Genomic DNA, 13727 nt, shown 5'->3' with positions numbered 1-13727 from the left:
TTAGTAAGTAGATAGTCAGAAATACACTCACATATCAATATCATTTTATATTTACTTTTTAAAAAAATGGCACTTATAAAAGCAGTGCTTACATGTGCTAATCAAGTAGGATTGATGTTCTGCAAATGTAACACTTTGATTAAAATCCTTCTTGCATGTTTGTGTTTTAGCCTTCTACCTACTCCTATCTTGTCTTTTTTTTTTCCCCATTTCTTTTCTTTTGATGTAGCCATATTGGAGGATTATAAATGTACACACTGTTCAGAAGTCTATTTTTATATGAATATATCATTTAGAGCTAGAAATATATTACTAACTTAAAGTCTGACAGTGTACTAATTTCTGGAAGGTGATATGTCATCTAGTCTTTAAAATGCCCCAAACCATCAAATATCACAAAAAATGTATCTTATTCATTATATGCTTGTAAAAAGGAAATGTAATTATTAAGATTTTTTTCTACCAGTTTTGAAATTTTACAAGCTAGTGTCTGGCTTGTATCAGGAAGATATCAAAACTTACATAGTCTCTTAAGTTATTTAGAAAGGTCTGGTTTATGCTATATGGAGCACCGTTTTTCTCCTAGACTTTAGTATATTTTCAGCCATTCAGTAACTTTTCTTGCAATTTGTCTCTGATTGAATCTAGAAACTTGTTTCACATATCTGAAACAGATGGCTCGATGTGCTTGCAGCCTTTACCTCACAGTTTTGCTCCATTGTAGTAAACCAGTATTTGCCTCCTTATGTAAGATTTAGAGGGGAAACATCCAAAACACTACTAAACACAAAGATAAAAGTTAAATAGTTGGTACATTTAAGTAGTTGATACCCAATAATCCAGCCTTGAATTCACTAGAAAGTATTTGGTATACATTCCCACAGCTTCTGTAGCCATTTTAGATTATCAGTGTGTGTTTTGTAATATGATGACACAGTTTTAAACTCTTTCTGAGTAAAAAATGTTATGAAAATGTAGCTCTAAGATACATTATAATTGCTAAGTAGCTTAAATCACACTGAATTTCATGAAAATGTGGAAAACCAAAAAAAAAATCATATTAAAAACATTTCAGAATTCAAGATAGTGAATAAAATTTCTTAAGGCTTTTAATATTGTACTAAAATATATATTACCCAAACATAACTTTTCAACTGTCTTTGATGATGGAGGAGAGGAGAGATGAATATATGAGAAAATGTTGGAGAAACCAAAATTTGTTGGGGTCCTGCTTTGTGGACCACTTAGTTTGTAACTGACACAATTCCTTTTCCTCTTGAGCTGCTGTGATTTAGTAGTCCAGTCCTCTTGCAGGAAAACCTGTGATGGTGGTGATAATCACAAATGGTTTAGATTAAATATTCTTCTCAAGTTTGTACATCCACTTTCCTTTCCTTTTTGTATTCAATTTGAGCCATATGAGCTCTATCCTGCCATGTATGACTTTTAAGGTCACTGAGTATGATGTACCTCTTCTATCATTTTTATTTCTAGAATAGTATCTAACATCATACCTCACAGTCTCAGCAATAAAGTTTCCATTCTGGATACTTTGCACAAAGCTGAATAAGCGTTAATAAAACCTTGGCATTAAATCAGCTATTTAGTTACATAATCTGTAAATTAGGACAGTTTTGCTTCTTAAGCCATTCTTATTGTTTTTTTTCCTTAATAAGTTTTGTCTTATTGCACTGACCTGAACCTCTATTATAGTGTTAAAATGAGGTAATGATAGTAGACATCCTTGTCTCACTCTTGATTGTAAAGGAAATGCATTTAATGATTTACCACTAAGAATGGTGGTATTCACATAAGCAACACATTTATAGACTTTTTTTTTCACACAATACCTTCCAGGTGTTATAATAAATTCAAATTTACAGAGTACTTTCACATATATCACCTCATTTATTTCTGACAACTCCTCATCAATGAAATCTGTTCTAGAAATGTAATATGCTGTGCTCTTAAATTGAGAGAGAAATTATTAAGAGAACTGAAGTTAGAATAAGTGTAGAAATCGACTCTAGTTTCAAGGATACAGTCTGACTTTGTAGTTAAAAAGTTTTCAGTGACTCTGATGAAATGAGGAATGATCTGAACTGTCAGATTAGAGGGAATACTGGTAAAAACTCACTGTCATGTTTTAATGGCCCTGTCAATTTTAGTGTTTGACTCTTAATATCTTTTTCAGAGTAGGAGGAAGTTGAAAAGGTTCAAAGATTCTTCCGTTGTCATAAAATTTTGTGTGGAAGTGGAACTGAAAGTATAATAGGATTCATAAGATTCTAGAAACAAGAAGGTTTTGACACCCTTCCCCTCCCTTTTCTCTCTCCTCTCCCTCCCTTTTTTTTCCCTTCTCTCCCTCCTTTCTTTCCTATTAATTATGTCAACAACATATTTTAAAATAGTGTCCTTTAGAGGAGGAAGAAGATACGGTCTCCCCAAGTATCTTTAGCACTTTTCTAATTTACATATGATATAAATCTGGTTTTAGTTGGGAGACAGTTTGGCATAGTTTAAAGGACTAAACTTAAAGAGATCCGGTTCTGCTCTTACTTCTCCTGTAGGCAGATTTAAGACTTTGGGAAAATCACTTCTTAAATTTCCTCCTCAGTAAGAGCGTGGGGTGTGATAAGATTATTCTTATTATAGTTTGCTTGAATTTTTTTTTCTGAAATAGGACATATTGAATGAGGAATCAAACAGTTACTAATAACTCCTATATTAGGTCCCAGCTCTGTTTGTCAATACCAGGACTATAAATGGGTGTGATTTTACTTTGAAATCTTTACCTTGCTTTCTGTTACTGTGTTTGGGAGTGTGTTTCATGCACGCATGAAATGTAGTACATTTAGTGATTTACTTCTAGATATATATCTCTAGATATATATATATCTATACAAGTCAGTCATAGTAATTAGCTAAAACATTGTTCACAACAGATTAGACTGAAGTGACTCTTGTGCAGTTTAATTTGAGGCATGTTGCTTTTTCAAATTTTCTGATTCCAGCAAACTGATTTATATAAAAGAGGCTACTGCTGTGAATTAAAGTAAGGGATTGAGCATATTACAGAAAAATCATACCTCTGTTCATCTGGGTTAATAATTGGACAGTATAATGGTTTGTAGAAGGACAAAAATAAATGTAACCCCTGTTGCAACAAATATTTTTCTAAAAAATGAGGTTGTATTTAATGTAAGAACTAAAGCATTTCAGGAGTTATTTTGATACCAAAATGATGAGTGGTCTGATACATGATTTTTACAGAATGCAAATGGTTACTGACTCTTGTGAAAGTAGATACAATTGTGTATTATTTATATTGTTTTCTTGATTTATGGGGGGGTTGATTGAAGATTGAGGGCAGGAGGAGAAGGGGATGACAGAGGATGAGATGGTTGGATGGCATCACCGACTCGATGGACGTGGGTTTGGGTGGACTCTGGGAGTTGGTGATGGACAGGGAGGCTTGGCATGCTGCGGTTTATGGGGTCGCAAAGAGTCAGACATGACTGAGCAACTGAACTGAACTGTGACTAGGGATGAGTTGCTACAGAATTGATAGTACTTTCAATACAGTTTTGTACCTATTTGACTACTTGTAATGCATCTCCCTTCTTTGGGCTTCCTGAATGATTCCTAGTTTGAAGGACATTTTCTGAACACATTATAGCCTACTATCATCCTTCCTCTAATCTATTAAATTCTTGATTAATGTTGTTTTATTTTTCAGTTCTCAGTTCAGTTCAGTCACTCAGTCGTGTCCGACTCTTTGCGACCCCATAAATCGCAGCACGCCAGGCCTCCCTGTCCATCACCAACTCCCCGAGTTCACCCAGACTCACGTCCATCGAGTCAGTGATGCCATCCAGCCATCTCATCCACTGTCGTCCCCTTCTCCTCCTGCCCCCAATCCCTCCCAGCATCAGAGTCTTTTCCAATGAGTCAACTCTTTGCATGAGGTGGCCAAAGTACTGGAGTTTCAGCTTCAGCATCATTCCTTCCAAAGAAATCCCAGGACTGATCTCCTTCAGAATGGACTGGTTGGATCTCCTTGCAGTCCAAGGGACTTTCAGTTCTAGAACTTCCATTTGATTTTTTTTAAAGTAGATTCTAGTTCCTTGGTTAAATTACTTTTTTCCCCCTTTCATTTTCTTGAACAGATTAATCACAGTTATTTTAAAGTCCAAGTCTGATAAAATCTAGTATCTGATCACCTATGAATGTATTGTGGCTTAGCTGGTAAAGAATTGGACTGCAATGTGGGAGACCTGGGTTCAATCCCTGGTTTGGGAAGATGCCCTGGAGAAGGGAAAGGCAACCCACTCCAGTATTCTGGCCTGGAGAATTCCATGGACTGTATTGTCCATAGGGTCACAAAGAGTCAGACACCACTGAGCGACTTTCCCTTTTACTTTACATGAATGTATTCCTATTTTCTCTTGATTTTTATTTATTCACTCATGTTTTTTTGCCTGCCCAATCATATTTAATAGAATTCTGGGTCTTGTGTATGAAAAAGTATAAAGGCTTTGGATGATGTTAGTTTATTCCGAGCAGATTCAGTATTCCTCTGTTAAGAAGATGGAGTATGCCATATCCCTTTGAGCCAGTTTTTCTTTTTTTTCTTTTTTTACTTGGAGGGTTAGGATCTTCCAGGATCTTAACTAAAAGTCTGAGATACTTCCTGGAGACCTTCCTCTTTGGTTGGCCCTACCTTTAATTTTTGTGTACCTGATAGTGTACTACCAGAAAATCTCTGCTGAGCTATTCTTAGTATTATTATAGGCACTTTCCCACAAATTTCCCCTTCTATAAGGTATTACATAGCTCCTGTAAGGAAATATGAGAGATCAAACCTTTATAATGTATTCCTCAAACTTTTCAGTAGACATATTGTTAGTTATTAGTTTCAGAGTTTCTGGAGGAGGAGGAAACTCACTGATGATCTTGTTTACAGGGGGATAGTAGATTATCATATTGCTAAGACTTAATCTCTCAGAGTAAGAGCTTGTTTAATTTTCCCCCCTCCTTTAAATCAGTCATTTCAAATTTTAGAAGAATTGGCTATTTCTGCTTCTTTTATGGAAGGACAATTATGTTTGTAGCTATTCAGAACATCAGGTGCATGCTTACACATATACATACACATAAAAAAAATCTTTGCAACCTAAAGTTGAAAAGTTTCACTTGTGTGTATGGTTGGGGGGTTAACTTCATGCTTAGCTTTTGCATAAATATTTTTAAAATATTTTTTATATTTGTTAGTATCATTAAAGTCATACATTAAGGATGTTTGGATTTTTTTTCTCTTTAATACACATTAATAGGATAGACTTTGTATGAGTCAGAGCTCAACTGGGAAGACATACTGTTATTTTAAATATGGAGTTTTCTTCTGAAACTGTAACAGTGAAAAGGTCAGGTTTGTGAAGCTGGAGTTCTGGAAAGAGAAGGAGAGATTTGTAATGCTCTTGAGAGTGTCTGAAGAGGTTTTTTAAATTTCTTTATATGCATAAGCACATAAGAGCTTTTCTTGAAATAGCTTTGTAGTTTCTGTGGAGCCTGTAGTCTTTCAACTGAAAGGCTAATTGAAGCCGTCACACCATTATTAGAATAAAGAAGAGAAATGGTGGGATTATGAGGATAATAAAAATGTATAAAATTAGAATTCAGGGATTAGAGTATATCCTAAGGGTTTGATTATAGTCACTCTCTTAAGAAAACATTACTCTTTGAGGAAAAGGAGAAAAGTAAGGTTACTTTTTAAACTAGAAAAGGAGAAAACAAAACTAGCCTGCAAAGACATACACTAAGAACCTTCAAATAAAATGGTAATCGTGTACCTCCTGAATTTATGATTTTTCTCACAATAGAGGTGTGTTTCTATACCAGATTCAGATGCCTTAAATATCCTAAGTAATAAACTCTTCAGTTATTTCTGAGTTAGTTAGCTGTAGAATTATGGGCACTTCCTTCCTGTTTACCAATTGCTATGCAGTTGGCAATGTCTTTAAAACTCTGAAGCCTCCTCCTTAACCAGACCTCTTCTCACATGTCTTAAAGACCTTGGAAGGGTGTGAATCTGAATTGCTCTCCTCCTCCTTCCCATCTGTCCAGTTCTTAGTTGCCCACTTCCCTTGTGAAGCTTGTCCTACCCACTTCTACCCACAGTGATTTAGAGATTAAAAATACTCTTGCACAATTTAGGTTATTATGGATTATATTTTGAACATTATCTGATTAGTTTCATTTACGTCTTTTCTGCAGTGTGTTCAGTCTTGGAGGGAAGAGGCTGTCTCTGACATTTTCTTTTTCTTTGTCCCTGCTTGCTGATGCAGTCAGTGCTGGTTATCTGGTGTTAATGTAGTTGAGTCAGCATTCTTGACTTGATGCAACTGACTGTGTTATTCCATGTCCTGTAGGAAGCCTATCATCCAGACAGGATTAAATGTGTAAAAAATGTATTAGGGGAAGTGTTTGTAAGAGAAAATGGGAAGGAAGCTGGGTGAGCCATGCTAGTCTGACTCCGAAAGAAGAGGGGAAGGGAAGAGGGTCAGATGGAAGTGTCTTGGATGTGGGGCACTTTTAAGGAAAGTTTGGCAAAGCCACTGGGGTGGCCTGTGAGCGCCCACTTTTCCCAGAAGCTGGCCTGCCTTTGGGTTCTTGCTGTGCTCAGTCATTAATTGGGAGCAGCCCATGGCAAGTGTGATCTTGGTGCAACCGCTTGGGACCCTTGGTCAATATGTTCCCTGATGTTGGAGATCTGAGAGGTGCATTTTCATGGTCACCACACTGATATTTCAGATGAAAATTTAATGTACATAGACTCTCTCTTTCTACCGTTTCCTTCTGCAGTTTTATTCATAACGACTATTCAGGTTAAACTTCTTCAGAACATGGCTGCTGCTTTTCTTTATTTTGTAGAGTTCCTTCCTCCTTTTGATGCCCTTTATGTGCCATTTTTTAAAAATCAAGAGTATAAACCCTCCGAGTAATTTACCATAATCACACAGTAGTTTCTTATAACAAGGACATAAAATTTTTTTTAAAGGATATGGCAGTTACTTTACATTTCCTTAAAAACAAAAGGGTATATCAGTTCACTTTTAAGTTGTTGCCAGGGTTTTTTTTTAAAGTGTTATATAAAAGGAAACTTAAATCTAGGAATCTTGCCAGCTATGTTAGATAAGAAAATTGCTTTGTGGGTGAATATTTGTGAGACATGTAGCCTTCTGCATTTATCGTCACCAGTGTTTAGATGATTTCATATCGTTGAATCTGTTTTTAGAGCTTATGTTGATATTCCCTTTTTATCAGCATATAGGAAAAACTTAATAATCTTTTTTTGAGCTCCAAGTTTTTATTATTAGAATCAAGGCAAAAATGATCCTGTCAAATTTATTTATATATATGTATGCTTATTTCCATATTTCTCTATATTTTTTAAACAATCTCAAACTTAGAAGAAAGTTGCAGGTACAGAATTTTATTTTCCTGTACTATCTGAGAGTGATTCTCCAACATGATGCGACGTCACTCCCAAATACATTAGGATGTTTTCTAACAAGCAAGAATATTCTCCCACATGACTTGAATACAGCATCCAAGTCAGAAAAACAAAAACTGCTGTATTGCTACCACTTAAGCCTCAGTCTTTATTAATGTTTCACTAATTATTTAAATATTATCTATATAGAGAAGGAATCTAGTTTACAATTACATTTTTCCTTCGATTATCTTGCCTTCTTGATTTCCTTCTGTCTAGAACAATTTCTCACTCTTTCCTTCACTTTATTGACCTGAAGATTACAGACCAGTCATTTTTTAGAATGTCCCTCAATTTCACTTGCCTGTTTTTTCCTCATGGTTAGATTTAGGTTATATGTTTTTGGCAGAAATAACACAGAAGGAATTCTCTGCTCTAACTTCTTTCTCCCAGGTAGCACACAGGTATGGGTGCTTCCCCATTTTTACCTTGTTTGAATAAGATACTGTTTACCAGGCTTCTCTGATATGAAGTTACTCTTTTGCCTTTGTAATTGATAAGTATTTTGTGTGACACAATTTGTAGCTATGTAAATATCTCATTCCTTATCAGACTTTCCATTTAGTTATTACTTACTGTAGTCACTTGGACTCGTGAATCTTCCTTTTATTCAGGGGATTATATTCTCTCACTTGCATTATTTCTTTTGGTGCTCAGTTTGTCCCTAATTAGAAAGCAGGAGACTTTTAAGACCTTCAAGTGATAGATGTACTCTGTCATTCTTAGAGCATTGCCTTTCTTTCTGCTTCAAAAAGATGTCCCAAGATTTTTTTCTCTGCCCTAGTTCTACAATTAGCCATTTCTCCAAGGAGCCCTGTTTTCTTTAGTCAAAAATGGTAAGAAACCAAGATCTGCTAGGTGTATTCATTGCTTTGGGATGTCATTTCTCACAAGGCACCACAGTGAACAGGGCTGGGAAGTATAAATATACACATAGACATGCATAAGCATGTGTATGCACACAAACATACGTTTTTATTGAGATATAATTCACATCCCATAAAATCCACCCCTTTGAATAAGTGAACCAACTTAGTGGTTTTTAGTATATTTAAGAGGTTATGAAAACATCACCACTACTTGATTCTAGAGCGTTTCCATCATTTCAAAAAAAAAATCCTGTATCCATTATAAGTCTCTCATCATCTCTGCTCTCAGCCCTTGACAGTCATTGAACTTTCTGTCTCTATGGGTTTGCCAGCTTTTATTGTTGTTTGTTAATATAGTTTGGTTGGTAACTTCTATGCATTAATTCCGTGAAGTCTTTATTTTTTGTCATTTGTGGCCACTGAAGTCTCCACTTGGTGATTAGCTAGTGTTTAGACAGAGATTTCCTTAAATGCTTGTAACCATCAGTTTCTCAGTCTTTGCCGTGGGGCTGTGTGTGTGTGTTTAGGTGTGTCTTCAGTACTCAGTCAGTCAGTCAGTTGACTTTCTACTTGCGCAGAATCTCATGGGTAGCCAGAGGCGAGGTTTTAAAACTGTCTCAGGCCTTTCCTAAAGCATACAGAAAGCTTTGGGCATCTCTAAAACCTTACTCATAGGTATGGCCCTATAAAATCTCAGAAATATATCTGAGTCTTTCATAACCCTTATGGACATCTTGTTTCCAAGCTTTACCTTTAAGCCTTTTGATTAGTCTCTTGTCTTCTCCAACTTTCATCTATCACCTTAGGCATTGGCCATGTTTAACTTGTCTGTAATTGTTTTTGACAAATGCTCCTGGGGAAAAGGCTTTCATCCTGAGTGAACCTTGCAGGTAGACTCCTTGGGGAATCAATAGGTCAAATAATCGTAATTTTCTGGGAGTGGGTCTTTACAGGAAGCTCTAGTCCCATTTTGCTCCCTCTGGTGGCTGCCAGGCTGCTTGTTTTCACTGCAGAATGCAAGCTGTTAGTTTTCAAGGTCGTCATGTTGCTACGGAGCAGAGGATGGAACTATGGCAAGTTAAAAATGTCACAGAGTTCCTCGCTCTTACCAAAATTCAGTTGCTTTTCAGGAATAAATGTCCCTCAGGCTGCTGCAAAACTTTGTTCAATATCCAGAGCTCTGAAAAACTTGATTTTAACAGTTTCTGCCATTTTTTTTGTTGTTAAGGAGAAGCACATTTTTGGAGATCCTTACTTTGCCTTTTTTTTTTTTGCTGATGTATACTGCCCACATTTGTTTTTATATTGGTTTATATGTGTTGAAAACCATGAATTCATAGAAATACTTCCAACTTCAGTCCAACACCAGAGGATTAATTCTAGTGTCCTGCATCTGTAATTCCCTTCTCTGACAATGAGAAACCCAGCTCCCATTATCCTTAAAATATTAATCCATTAGATCAACATTTCTGTGTGTGACCAATCTCCCCTTGCTGCTGTCACTTCTGTCTTGCACAGAGAGCCTCTTTACCATGGTCAGGCTTTAACGCCTGTGCCAGAATGTCACCCCGCATGTACTCACCTTGTCAGCCACCACTTCCCCACATGGATGGTGTTGTCATCCTGGTTCAGTTCAGTTCAGTCGCTCAGTCGTGTCTGACTCTTTGCAACCTCATGAATCGCAGCATGCCAGGCCTCCCTGTCCATCACCAACTCCCGAAGTTCACTCAAACTCATGTCCATCGAGTCGGTGATGCCATCCAGCCATCTCATCCTCTGTCGTCCCCTTCTCCTCCTGCCCCCAATCCCTCCCAGCATCACAGTCTTTTCCAGTGAGTCAACTCTTCGCATGAGGTGGCCAAAGTATTGGAGTTTCAGCTTCAGCATCAGTCCTTCCAATGAACACCCAGGACTGATCTCCTTTAGGATAGACTGGTTGGATCTCCTTGCAGTCCAAGGGACTCTCAAGAGTCTTCTCCAACACCACAGTTCAAAAGCATCAGTTCTTCAGTGCTCAGCTTTCTTCACAGTCCAACTCTCACATCCATACATGACCACTGGAAAAACCATAGCCTTGACTAGACAGACCTTAGTTGGCAAAGTAATGTCTCTGCTTTTCAACATGCTATCTAGGTTGATCATAACTTTCCTTCCAAGGAGTAAGCATCTTTTAATTTCATGGCTGCATTCACCATCTGCAGTGATTTTGGAGCCCAGAAATCCTGATTAGGGTCTGGTATTCCATACCAGCTTACCCTTCTCTGTATCTTTCTCTCCCTAATGGCATCAGGAAGGAAATGGGTAGAATAATGTTTTACAGATGAATTTTATTATCCTTTCTGTCTTTCCTGAGTTTTACTTGTGAGAGTTTGTGAAGATATATTAGACTTACATTGGCATATCTGGCTTCAAAGAGTGAAAAAAAAAGGGCACAACTTACATAACTAAACTGGAGAAGGCAATGGCACCCCACTCCAGTACTCTTGCCTGGAAAATCCCATGGATAGGGGAGCCTGGTAGGCTGCAGTCCATGGGGTCGCAAAGAGTCAGACACGACTGAGTGACTTCACTTTCACTTTTCACTTTCATGCATTGGAGAAGGAAATGGCAACCCATTCCAGTGTTCTTGCCTGGAGAATCCCAGGGACGGGGAGTCTGGTGGGCTGCCGTCTATGGTGTCGCACAGAGTCGGACACGACTGAAGTGACTTAGCACATATCTAAACAAACTTGTGTGTTTTTTGAGGGGAGGCATCTATAGAAAACTGATCATTCTCATTCTCAAGAAGTCAGTGAGCCTAAGAATCCATAAGAATTTTAGTAGTAAGACCCCTTTCAGATAGATTCACATTCATTCTCAAGATGGCTCAAATGAGATATTTGGGAAAAGGGTATAATAATCTTTCTTGATGTCAGCTTGTCATTGCTGTCATTTATTCAGCACTTCACTGTGTACTGGGCACTCTGTTTAATTCTCAGATAAACTTATATGGATTCTATATTTACCTTTGTGTTATAGATGAAAACATCTGTTCCACTTTATCACAAAAGTCCTCAGAAGATTTGTCTACACTTGCTGTAACCAATTCTTCTTCTCCATCTCTGTCTTAAACTTATATCAGTGAGGATTTCACCTGTGTCACTGCTCTGAAAATGGTCTGGTCAGAAAACAAATGTATTCCAAACAGAAAGAATCATCATAGTGTTTTCTGTCTCGGTTAGTAGTACTCCAGGTACTCAGCTAGAAACCTTGAATCATCCTTGACTCTCCTTTCTTTCTCTTACACTACTTGTTAACAAGCAGCAACCATTCCCTACCCAGCAGGGGCAGCAGCCCCAGGATTTCAACCCACTGCATGGTTTGTAGATGTTGGGGGTACTAAGAAAGATACGACTCACACAGGCATTGGAAGGAGCAATGCATTACTCTCACAGAAAAGAGAGAGCAAAGTAAGCTTCAGCAGTGAGTGTCAGCCCCCTATGGTGAACGAGTCCCACCTGTGCTGTTGCAGGGAGATGGTCTGTGCTGCAGGGATGGGCCACGTTCCATCTCCACTGAGACTGTAAATAATAATGGTGGGGTTGGTCAGGTGCCATATGACACACACACGTCAGCAGAACAAGGAAATACACATCAAGCTAGAAAAGGAAAAGATACCCTCAAACAAGACAGTAAGCTCAGCATAAGCTGTGAGGGCCCCTTATTTCCACGTGTGGAAACGTTCCAGGCCTATGGTGCTTTTACAGCCATGCAAAGGTCAACAGGCCGTGCATGACTTCCTTTCCCAATACCACATACCTGTCCTTTAGAAAGCCTTTTTGGCTCTGTCTTCAGAATATACGCAGCACCTGACTGTTTAATCACTATCTCCACTGCAGATACCCTGGTCCAAGCTATAATTATTTACCTGATCTTTCTGCTTCCAGTGGCTTTCTGTACTATTCATTGTAAAAACCAAAGTCTTTGTAGTGGTTTACAGGGCTGTAATTTCATGTATTAGTCTTCTTTCCATCCTGCATTTTTCCCCAGCCATACATGCCAGCTTTGCTCACACACTGGAGTCCTTGCACTGGCTATCCCCTCTACTTGGAACAGTCTTCTCCCAGAGATCTTTGTGGCTTGCTGTTTCACCTCTCTAGACTTCTTGCTCAAGTGTTAACTTTCTCGGTGTGGCTTGCCCTAACCACCTGGCTTAAAATTGTAATCTCCTCTTGACCCAGCACTACTTAGCCCTTTTCCCTGCTTTACTTTTTCCCACTGCACTTAATAATTTCAAACATACATGTGTGTATCTTTGTTCCTATGTTGGCATTTATTTATTTAGGCTGTTATATTTTTCCACTAAGAAGGCTTATTTTTTGACAGCAAAAATTTTTGGCCTTTTTGTTCACTGCTTAGATCACCTTTTCACATAGTAGATGCTCAATAAATATTTGTTGCCTCAAAAGAATTGAAACAGGGAATTGAAATAATTCTGGTAAATGGCAAAGCTGAAATTTGAAGTATTTGGCATTCAGATCCACTAGTAGAAAACTTCTGATTAAGCTTTTTCTAACCCAGCAATGCAAAGAAATAGAGGAAAACAACAGAATGGGAAAGACTAGAGATCTTTTCAAGAAAATCAGAGATACCAAAGGAACATTTCATGCAAAGATGGGCTCGATAAAGGACAGAAATGGTATGGACCTAACAGAAGCAGAAGATATTAAGAAGAGGTAGCAAGAATACGCAGAAGAACTGTACAAAAAAGATCTTCACGACCCAGATAATCACGATGGTGTGATCACTCACCTAGAGCCAGACATCCTGGAATGTGAAGTCAAGTGGGCCTTAGAAAGCATCACTATGAACAAAGCTAGTGGAGGTGATAGAATTCCAGTTGAGCTATTCCAAATCCTGAAAGATGATGCTGTGAAAGTGCTGCACTCAATATGCCAGCAAATTTGGAAAACTCAGCAGTGGCCACAGGACTGGAAAAGGTCAGTTTTCATTCCAATCCCAAAGAAAGGCAATGCCAAAGAATGCTCAAACTACCGCACAATTGCACTCATCTCACACGCTAGTAAAGTAATGCTCAAAATTCTCCAAGCCAGGCTTTAGCAATATATGAACCATGAACTTGCAGATGTTCAAGCTGGTTTTAGAAAAGGCAGAGGAATCAGAGATCAAATTGCTGACATCCGCTGAATCATGGAAAAAGCAAGAGAGTTCCAGAAAAACATCTATTTCTGCTTTATTGACTATGCCAAAGCCTTTGATTGCGTGGATCACAGTAAACTGTGGACAATTCTTCAAGAGATGGG

The 13727-nt window shown here is 38.0% G+C and overlaps 1 protein-coding gene across 4 annotated transcripts in view; it reads left to right on the top strand.

The window, feature by feature from the left end:
- RABGAP1L (RAB GTPase activating protein 1 like) overlaps positions 1-13727 on the top strand; it is a 744918-nt gene that overhangs the window by 430790 nt on the left and 300401 nt on the right. The gene's annotated exons all lie outside the window — the stretch shown is intronic.

This window comes from Bos grunniens, chromosome 16 (assembly GCF_055505025.1).
Source record: "Bos grunniens cultivar Pamir isolate PY7600 chromosome 16, Bosgru_T2T1.0, whole genome shotgun sequence".
NCBI classification, from domain to species: Eukaryota; Metazoa; Chordata; class Mammalia; order Artiodactyla; family Bovidae; genus Bos; species Bos grunniens.
Note: the sequence above shows the minus strand (reverse complement) of the source record. Positions and strands in the feature narration are given on the sequence as shown.